Genomic DNA, 9,530 nt, shown 5'->3' with positions numbered 1-9,530 from the left:
AACCTGTAGGTTTCTGATTGAGGTCTTCTGCATATATGCTATGGCCGAGCAGCTTGGTGTTTTTGTGGGATTCCTAAGAGTGGGAGTAGGGCTGTCTTTGACTCTTTTGCCTACTTGCGGGACCCCGTTCATCTTGTTGCCTTGCCCAGCCTTGATGTGATAGCATGTGCCTGGTCTTGTTGTATCTTGTTATACAGTCTTTAGTTGATGTCCATTGGAGACCAGCTCTTTTCTGAGGAGGGGTGTATCTGGGGGAAAGGGGAGGTGGGAGGGACTAGGAGGAGGGGAGGGAGGGGAAACTATAGTTGGGATGTAATATATGAAAGAAGAATTTTAAAAATGTGTCATTATGTGTCACACACGATGGCACATGCTTTTAATCCCAAGGCTGGTGGTTGAGTCAGATGAATCCCTAGGGCTTGCTCTCCAACCAGTCCAAAGTCCTTGATAGACTCCTGACCAATGACGGATCTCGTCTAAAAAAATCAGGCGGGGCTGGAGCTCAAATGATTAAGTAGTGTCCCCCTCCCATAAAAAAAAAAATCCTGTAGTATGTTGAGCTGGTAAGATGGTGCAGAGATTCTATGTTTCTGCCACCAGGCCTGACGGTTTGAGTCAGGTCCCCATGACCCACATGGAGAAAGAAGCAAGCCGACTCCTTTGTTTGTCCTCCGACCCCATATACTCATGCTGTGGCGTGCATGGATGTGTTTGACTGTGTACATGCACACACATCACTCATTATATAAATAATGTAATAAAAAAAGAAATAGGAAGAAATAGACAGTTTGTATGAAGAGCAATACCCACGCTAACCTCTGGCATCCACACACAGAAGAGACTGTCCAGGCTAACCCAAATGACTTTCTTGTCATAATTTACTGCCTGTCCAAATTTAGTGCGTGTACACTCGTGGGTTAAATGTTATTCAAGTTATCGGTGCCTTAGAAAGGGTAATAATAAAATGTGTCTGAAACCACGCAACAATAAGAAACATTTGCCGTGTTGAGAGGAAACAAAGCTGCAAGCGCTCTGTTTTACGAGCAAGAACAGGGGAACTGCCGGAATAAAAACATCTGAGGTTGGGCGCTGGTCTTGGGGGGAAGCAAGGCTTGTGAAAATTCCATTTGAAGTCACTGCGTAAGAGGCCTGCTCCGTGCAAGCAGCACAACCAGGAGTGTCCTGTCAGAAATGATTGCCGACCCGGCACCTCAGACACGGAAGCGTGGTTAATATCCCACTACATCTTACCTGTTACTGCGGCACCGGTATGGGCTGGTGGGCACTTACGCAAATCTCCAGAGAAAACAGAACGTGACTGCTTTGCTAGCAGCTTCCTTCTGGAGTCCTTCTGCCTGTGGCCCTCGATGTCAACCCAGAAAGTGGGGTTGGAAGGCACCAGGCACTTTGTGTTTCTTCCTAGTGAAAATGTTTCAGACAAAATAGATTGCACCTACCGGGCGCGATACGGAACTGTGTAAGTACGCTATGAGGAATCTTCCAGAAAGTGTTAGAGAGGCTGTGCATTTGGAGTCAGCTGCTGAAGGAGACGTAGCATTTATCAACCATTGTTGCCTTCAATATCATTTTTACAAAACAGGAAGCTAGGCAAAAGGCAGCAACAGATAATCCTACTGTGTCTGCTGTGCCTTGTCCCGGGCGGACATTGCTCAGGAGATCCGAGCTCAGGCATGGTCGTAGCCTTGGGAAAGGATGGACCAGTTTCTGATCCATAGTTTTACACCAGCTAGGGGTTTTTGTGCTTTACCTTCATGATTTCGTTCTCTTGGAGAAAAATAAAATAAAATAAAATGTGATATCCATTTCATAGATGAGAAAGGCAGGCTTCAGAGAAAATAGGAAAGGGCCCAAAGTCACATGATACATACCTAGCCTATTGTTTGCAGAGCTGTGACAAAATACATGACAAAGGCAACTTTGGGAGAGAGAATTTATTTTGACTCACAATTGACGATGCTGTCCATCATGGTGGGGGAGGGCATGGTGGGAGGGCACATTTCCTTCACAGTAAGGACTTACAGAGAGGTGAACACTGGCTCTCAGCTGCTCACGTTTTTTTTTTTTTTTCATTCAGTCTGGAACCCCAGCCCAAGGGATGGTGCTGTCCACAGTTAGGGTGGATCTTTCTACCTCAATCACCCTAAATCTCGAAACTCCCTCACTGACATGCCCAGAAGAGATTTAAGTCCCAGGTGTTTCTAGATCCTAATAAGCGGACAACATTAGCCATCACACGGAAAACCTTAGCCACTAAAGTACAGCGTGGCTCTGTAGCTCCAAACTGGCCCAGAGAAAACTGCAGACTGTTTGAGCCAGACCTTGAGGTCCTTTGCTGTCTGTGTCGTAGCTGTACTAACCCTGACCCGCCTGCCTGAGTCAGTACAGATGCGTGGTCTGCAGGAAGTGCGCACTCTTACAGAACCCCATCCCGGCCCCACCCACTTCCAGGGTCCCACCCCCACCCAGCCTTCTTTCCCCAACCCCCACCTCCCCGCCAGGGCGAGGCTCTCTGAGGTCTCTAAGAAACATGTTGAGAAAACAATTTGTAGTCAGAAAACCTAAAGTTCTGAGAAGCCTGAACGCTCATCTTCAGAGAACTGGAAGCAACGACTTGGAATTACCCAACAAATTAAGTTCATTTTAATATCAGAATGCAATTGGGAGAGAGGGTCTAGGGTGAAAGAAAAATAAGTGTAATTGCTTCTTTTCTCAGACTCACATATTGCTTTGTTCATTACGAAATAACGAAGCATTATTTGATCCCATTATTCTGTAAATGAGATTGAGGAAATCGTACATCTGCATTCGCACGGCAACGCAGAGTTGGGAAATGTTTATCCCACCAACATTTAAAAATAGCAGCTCCATCTTTCGCGGTAATGAAATTGTAGGTGTTTTCATTGCAAAAACTATATTTTATAACACACACAAATACGGCAGAGTTAAAGTCAATGCTGGGGGAATGCTCTTGTGGTGGCTTTCCTCCAGGCTTGAGTTTTCTGCAATGGGTCAGACAAAACCTGTCTATGAGCAGTGACAAATGGGACACTGAAACCCACTGGTGAGTCAGGTCTGGTTTTGTGTGTGTGTGTGTGTGTGTGTGTGTGTGTGTGTGTGTGTGTGTGTGTGTGAAAGCAGGTTACATTTTCCGAACCTTTCAGCATGTACACCTGCCCTCTTGTGGCATGTATCTGTATATTCACTGTTTTTAAGACCAAGACAAGGGTTATCCTAAGCAAAATTCCAAGTGCATTGCCACACTCCACCCACAGACGCTTGACCCCAAACGGTCAACTTTTACTATATATCTCCTCTGCTGGGTGTGACGTCCCTCGCCCGAGGTGCTCATGTTTGGCAAAACTCCTGTACTAACCTGCCACTGTTCACTTCCCTCTGTACTCGGGCCTAAACTTAATGCTACCAAACCACATTCTCTGAGTGAGAAAGTCAAGCAGAAAAAGGTTTACACGGGGCCCCAGGTAGAAGACTCAGAGCCAGGGCTTTGATCCATCTGAAGGCTGTTCATTCAGGCCACTCGCTGAATGCCTTCATAAACTCAGACTGGGTCAGAATGGGTTTGTTTGGTTTCCATGGAGGCTAGGAAAGTGTGTGACTGTTCTGTCTCTCAACCATTTTCTTTCTAGAGAACATTATATACGCATTGGTTGTCGATTTTTCTACTTGATCTCTGCAGATGGACAATTCCTTAAATGTTATCTGAAAGGAGTGAATAGAGAGAGAGAGCGTGTGTGTGTGTGTGTGTGTGTGTGTGTGTGTGTGGTGTGTTTGTCTGTCTGTCTGTCTCAGTATGAAGTCCAATAGTCAACCTCTGATCTCATTCTTCAGACTCCTGTTACCATTTTTAACAGGGTCTCACTGAATCTGGAGCTCCGCAGTTCAGCAAGGCTGGACAGTCAGGGAGCCTAGCATTCTGGAGGCGTTGGGATCTTCATGCTTGTAAGCACTTTACTGACCTACTCACCGAGCCAACCCAGGGATACTTTTTCATTAACGGCAGAAACTTTGGGCATCAGAAAGAGTCCATCATTCTGCAGAGGAGAGCCAAGGAATCCCAGGTACTTCATTGAAGACCTAGGCTTTTAATGCATTTGATTCACCCTGGAAGCCCAGAGTGAGGCTTTTGTTCTGAGTAGCAGTGTGTGTTCAAACCAGTGACTAGTTGCTTCATCAGTTGAATTTTTAAAAAAAAAAAAAAATGTTTGAAATCATTGTAAAGATCAGAAACGTGGAGACAGGCCAGAAGGTCTCCTCCAGTCCTGCAGAGCTGGGATGGTTGCGCATTCGTCTTCCCCCACCGACAGGCGTCTAGCTGTCCACAGTGTGCCTTGTAGCCTGCTCCTTTTCGCTTAACGTTATCTTATACTTTCTCATGAGCGATTTGATCTGAGCGGCCAGTTGTGCACCGTTTTGAAAGATGACCATGGTGAGAAAGCTTCCCGAGTCATTTCTAAACCCAACAGACTGCGGGACCAGGAAATTAAACTTTGTACTTCCTGGTCTTTGACTTTCTCATAGATGGACACAGTTCTACCTTGTTTGAATGCACTATAAAAGCAAACGCGAAGGAACAAAGAAATGCCAGGAAGTAATTAGGAATCAGGTGAGGGCAGGGCAGACATTTATAAGGGGGTGGTGTTACTTGACCAGTGTGTGTGCGTCTGTGTGTGTGTGTGTGTGTGTGTGTGTGTGTGTGTGTGTGTGTGTGTGTGTGTACTCCTGGAGTATGTAAGTTGTCCTGCCTGTTTTTCATTTGGTATTGTCCAGAGGTTTAAAAACAAGCAACTGATCTTTTCATGGTCATTTAAGGGAAAGGATAAAGGAAGTTTAGTTTGCCACTAAGTGATTTTAAAATAAAAAACACAAAACAAAATGTGGCTGAAGCTGATTACCTTATGTAGCACTCGTGTGCTCGCAGCTTCTAATGTAAAGTAAGACTTGAGAGGCAGGCAAAGCCTATTTCCAGCTTTGCAAGGTCTGTGGCATGAGCCACTGAAGGGACTCTGACCTTGTGACATCACAGACAGAATGTGTTCTGGCCATTTCTACAGCAAACCCACTGGGGTGGTTGTTCTTACTTGGAGGTCCTGAGGCAGCAGTGTGTGAGCTCTGGTCACTGGGCCTTGTAAAATGCATTCCTTTGTATGCTTGGTTTAGAGCAAATGTGTTCTCTCCTCTACCTGTGATCACAGCTATTAAATAAATAACCGATGGGACTCTATCATCGTCAGAGGAACACAGCCCAAGTGAAAACCTGTCATCTTTGTAGACATGTCCTTACTTACTGCTGTGGCTTTCGCTAGCAAAATGATAGTTGCTGTTTGCTGAGCTAGGAAACACCCATTTTGTTAAAAAAAAAATACAACAACAAAAACCTGAAGGTTAAAAATGCCCAGGTCTTCAGGTTCGGGTTTAGTGGTCAGCTATTCTGAAAATCCTCACCTATGCACTCATTAGTGCAGTGAGTTGTTGAAAAGGGAGAGAGAGAGAGAGAGAGAGAGAGAGAGAGAGAGAGAGAGAGGGCTGACAAATGACAAACTGAACACAAAATGTTTGGTTTGGACCCTACCTTTCACACACTTGCAGTCTTGGAGGAAAACAAACCCTATACACACATCTAATGTCACCCATGTCATGGTCAGGACTGTGAGGAGTTCTGAGGAAGAACCCACACTATCTGTAAATGGAATGACCCAGTCATTTTTTCTAAGCAAGGCAGAAAGAGACCCACAGTCACAGCAGACCCAGACCCACCATCCACATAATTGACACTCCTCGCTTCCCTACAAACTAGCAGAAAATAGTGTTGGCACATTGGAACATCAGGGCTTGACATGTGGAAAATTTAACAGCAAAAAGTCTTGACAAGTGTACACCATCCCATTGCTCCTTCTATCAAGGAGTCCTGGAGAGATCAGCCAAGGCCTCATTGATATGTGTGTGTGCATACAAGCACATGTATGTTCACGTGGGGAGTGCACATGCATGAGTGCATGAGAGGACAATGTCAAGTGCTGTTATTCAAATGCTGTCCACTTTGTTTTGAGGCAGACTCTCTCTCTCATTGGCCTGGAGCTTGCTGGTTGTGCTAGGCTGGATAGCCAGCAATCCCTTGGGACTCACTTGCCTCCTCCTCGTCCTCAGGCAAGGATTCCAAGTGTGGACCACTCCTGGCTTTTATGTAGGTTCTGAGCATCCAGTTCAGGTCCTTTGGCTTGCACAGCAAACATTTTACCAACTGAGCCATGCCCCAGCCTCTTGATTATCGTTAGTTTTTCTCTTGTTCTGCTGGGGATTAAGCCTCCTGCACATTAGGCACGTGCTCTGTCAATGAGCTGCATCTCTAGCCCATTCCTGTGTGTAGAACCTAAACCCTGCATCTAGTGCTCTGAAAAATACTTCTCATCTAACCCTTAATGCTAACAGGAAAGCCCTAGAAGTAAACAAGCCTTGGGAGCTGGCTCGTGATCACAAAGGTAGTGTGTGAATGGCCGGGGATCAAAGCTTCACTCCTCAACCAGTGAGCTAAAATCAGCCTTCATCACAGTCCCAGTCACACACATTCTAGAATGCTCTTTCAGTCATATCTGTGACAGTGCAAGTGTTGGGACTGGTGTCCGCAGTGCAGCAGAAGGGGGAGTGCAGAGTCCTCAGGCCTGAGGACCTGGTCCTATCACAGTGTCCCTGCATCTCCTGGACAAGCCTGATGCTTCCTTTCATCCTGTTCTCTGGGCACCCAGGTCAACACCCACATCGTGCACACATCATTTCCAGACTAAGAGATTCTACGCACAGCCTAAACTCCTGGGATTCTTCAGACGATTATTGACTATAATGTACAGATTCTCTAATGGAATGACCAAGCGATATTCAATTTCCCTGTCTACGTTGAATTTCCAAACTAATTCAGGCATAAGACTTTTCTAAACTCTGCACTGGGATTCTGTAAGTGCACACATTGTGACCAATCGTATCTGCTCCTCTCTGCTCATCTCCTCCTCCAGGCACATCCCTCTCACCTACTCCTAACATCTACAAAGGCTCTGGTTTTCTCATGTGTTAAGAATACTTAGCATGAGGTCCTCCCTCGTAACTTTTGAGTGTGAGAAGTGCAGCATCATTGGCTGCAGGCACCGCGTTCCATAGGACATCTCTGGAACCTACTCTTCTCGACCCAAATGTCTGACCTGTGGATGACTAACTCCCTGCTCTCTCCCTCCCTAGCACACAGTGACCATTAGGCTTGCCTTTGGCTTTATGAATTTGACTATTTTAAGTACGTGGAAGCGTCTAAGTCTATCTTATTCAGTTTAGCACATGTTTTTAGAGTCCCTCCCTCCTCACCCCCAGGATTCTGTGACACCATAGTTCCTCCTTCTCTGAGGCTGTACAGTGTACACTGTGGATCTCTCCATGGGTCACCACATCTGCCTATTCAGCCGCTGTTTAGGCAGCCTCTGCTTCTCCAATTTCTACTGCTGTCACAAGCATGAGAGTGCAGTTTGGTTTTTTTGGTTTTTGGTTTTTGGTTGGTTTTGGTTTTGGTTTTGGGGTTTTGTTTTTCTGTCTTGTTTTGGTGTTTGTTTGTTTGTTTGGTTGGTTGGTTTGGGTTTTGTTTTGTTTTGTTTTGTTTTGTTTTGTTTTTGGATATTCTGATTTCAGTTCTTTTGAATCTTGTTTTCCTTCCAGCATGACTGGCCCTGGGGTCACCTGGGGAACTTTCTATTAAAAAACTGAGGCATCCCCACCTCCAGAATCCCCCTAGGCTTATTAGTGAACTAGGGACCCAGGCACTAATGAATGCTAGCTAGGCTCCTCAGGACACTTGAAGAAAAGTCAGCTTCAGAGGTCTTAGCCCCTCTACCTCCATACACTTGGGACTGGAGAGCTGGCTCAGTGGTTAAGAGCCTTGCTGCTTTGCCAGAGGACTTAAGTTTGTTCCCCCTCTCCTACATGGGGCAGCTCACGACTGCTTATAGCTCCACCTCCCCGGGGTCTAAGGTCCTCTCCAGGCCTCCTGGGTCACCCACATGCAGACTTTCCCTTACGTTATAAGTTAAAATAAACCTCAAAGGAAACGGCCTCTCCCCCAGCCTTGGCTCATTCATATTTCCATCTCCGTTGTCCTTCTGGGAAGTTTCTGTCATTTTCTCCACCTCTTTGTCAATCTGCCAATCCTGTAAGGTCCCAGAGGACCTCAAATCCTCTACAAACCTAGACCCACTGCAGCTGGGCCTCCTCCAGCCTTGCCAGGGTTCTGCCTGGTGCTGAAGACCCACCCTATGTCCCTATCCTCTCTTAACATCTTCTCATCCTGTGACACACACACCTCATGCTAACATGGTTTGAATGGGAACGGCTGGTCACACAGCAGCCTTAGTAAGAAGCACAGTGATGAGTACTGACATTCGATTCTCTTTCTCCTTCCTCTTCAGGCTGAACCACACAGCTATGAGATGGTGCCACCCACATCCAGGGTGGTCTGGAAACACAACATACCCCAAGATGTGTCTCTGGTAACTCTAAACCATCAAGGAGACAACAAAGATTAACCACCAGAGCCACCACACCCAGCTGCATGCAAGACATGCTCTCAGCCTCCTTCAGGTGCATTGAACTGAACTCACCTGAAGCCCTCACTTGAAGCCCCCACCTGAAGCCCTCACCTGAAGCCCCCACCTGAAGTCCTCACCTGAAGCCCCCACCTGCTGCCCCCACTCACTGCCCCCACCTGGCCCCTCCACAGTTTTCCAGCAGTTTGTTCCTCTCAAGCAGGGGCCACAGCTACCTTGGATTGCCCAAGACAGAAAGCTTCGTGTTCCCCACTGCAAGGTGGGGAAACCGTAGACTTCATTCTGTCTGCTAAATAATTCCATTATCCCTCTCTATTACACTATTAATTCTTCATTTTATCTATCATTAGGCTTTCAGTAAATAAATAAATGAAGCCAACACAACTGCTTATATCCATAAGTAATCAAAATGTATTTAGTGCCTTAGTAAGTAGCTTGTTTTTCTAATTTTCCCTTAATTAGCAGAGAAAGAATTAAAATCAATTCCTTATCCAGCAGATAAAAAATTAAACTCAGCTTTCTCCCTCATACATATCCAAATTTGAAGTACACAAGAAACACAAATTCATAATCATCCTGTAATATAATATGTATCCAATATTAAACGCATTGCTATGACATTTATCTTCTCTCCCTGATCACAGCTTAATAAAATTATAATTATGACCTTTCGAAGCGTCCTCGCCTGATCCTCACTGATGTAGCATCCTTACCTTCAAATCTTGGCTCTTTCTAGGAGCAGCTACATCTCCTTGGCAGGTCATCTGGTCTGGATGAGGTCTGTTGTTGCTTCCTCTTGTAGTGCAGAAGCCAGAGCAGTGCTAAACTCAAGTTAAGGCTCAAAATCCAGTCACCAGCCCCATCCTTAACCAGGAAGTTACTTGCAGTTGATACTTGCTGGAAAAGGGAAAATCAGTT

This window comes from Rattus rattus, chromosome 2 (genome assembly GCF_011064425.1).
Source record: "Rattus rattus isolate New Zealand chromosome 2, Rrattus_CSIRO_v1, whole genome shotgun sequence".
Classification (NCBI taxonomy): Eukaryota; Metazoa; Chordata; class Mammalia; order Rodentia; family Muridae; genus Rattus; species Rattus rattus.
Note: the sequence above shows the minus strand (reverse complement) of the source record.